The 1,317-nt window shown below is 32.1% G+C and overlaps 1 protein-coding gene across 1 annotated transcript in view; it reads left to right on the forward strand.

Annotated features, from left to right (window-relative positions):
* LOC119594589 (phosphatidylinositol 4-kinase type 2-alpha-like) overlaps positions 1-1,317 on the forward strand; it is a gene marked incomplete in the record, with an annotated part of 15,699 nt that extends 14,382 nt beyond the window's left edge. Inside the window, 1 exon segment of the mRNA XM_037943630.1 lies at positions 1-1,317.

The raw sequence follows: 1,317 nt of genomic DNA on the forward strand, positions 1-1,317 counted from the left end.
GAGATGCTAGTAGCATTTGTTTCTTCCTTTTTTCCTTTTCTTCTTTTCTTGTGTAATGGTTTCTTCCCTTTCCTGTCTGTCTTTTTGTGTGTTTTTCATCATTATTATTTTATTTTATTTTTTTCAATGTGCGTATGACTTTTCTTTTGACAACTTTCCAAACCTAGAGCAGAAAGATAATTAGGATTAATCATGTAAAGGAGATATATTTATATAGAATAACCAGTCACAACAGCATCTGACATTGTCGTCTCAGTGATTTTACTCATATTGAGTAGGGATTTTAATTTCTTCCCCATATCATTATTTTTTCTTTCTTTCATGTAAAAGATAGGCTGGAAAAGGGAAAATGATATCAAAAATTGTTAAAACCAAAGGATAATAATACCAGGAAAAGGAAGTTGTTGAGAGTAGTTAATAAATTTTTTGCCTCTACTTGTATACACCATTGTTGGAACATTTGCCGAGATATGTAGTGTCTATAATGTCAGTTTGTCTTGTTACATACTTCATTATTCTTTTTTTTTTTCTCTCTCCTCCTCCTTTGTTTGCACTTTCAACATTACTATTTTGTGATTATTTTTCTGCTTCATTCATATATGTTTTAAATATAACTATCATTGTTATTTTCATTTTGCTTCCACCCTGAATGTGGAAAAGACCTCTTGGTAGACTCATCACACTCAAGACACCTTGACCCCTTAAGAAAGCTCTGTGATAGTAAATTACTTTACAGAAGAATGGCCATACACTGCAGTCACTAAGACTGAGAAATTTGATACTAAGGGAGCTCATTAGATATTAATGGAGCTGGGGTATTGTAAGGTGTGGCGTATGTGGTTTCATTGATTTTCTTGTTAAAGAAATTTAATAGTGACAGTGGTGTGAGTGAATCGATAAGTCCTTTTTCTTTAAGGACTTGTTTTTCATAGTTCATAGTATGACCAAAGTTGGAATTAATAATAGTAATGATAGCAAAGATAATATTAATGTGTATAGTCAATATATTTTTCAAGTTATGATCATAAAAATCTTTGGATTTGATTTAGTGTTGACAGGGGGATGGTTTCTGGGTGCCAGTTATGCAGACTTTGTCCAGATTTTACAGGAATTTGGCTTTCACTATGTATGTGATAATAACCTTATGATTGATTTATTATTTCCATAGCATTATTGTGGGCCTATTTTGAGATTTTTCCCTTTTTCTATTTTCTTGGCACTCAGTCCAAATAGCAGTGGAGATACCAAGGAAAGCAGTCCAAAAGAATATTACTGGCTAATTAGCACTTGGTCTTAAAACTTTAATACTTCTCTTTC

The sequence above is a fragment of the Penaeus monodon genome, chromosome 34 (genome assembly GCF_015228065.2).
Source record: "Penaeus monodon isolate SGIC_2016 chromosome 34, NSTDA_Pmon_1, whole genome shotgun sequence".
In the NCBI taxonomy this organism is placed as follows: Eukaryota; Metazoa; Arthropoda; class Malacostraca; order Decapoda; family Penaeidae; genus Penaeus; species Penaeus monodon.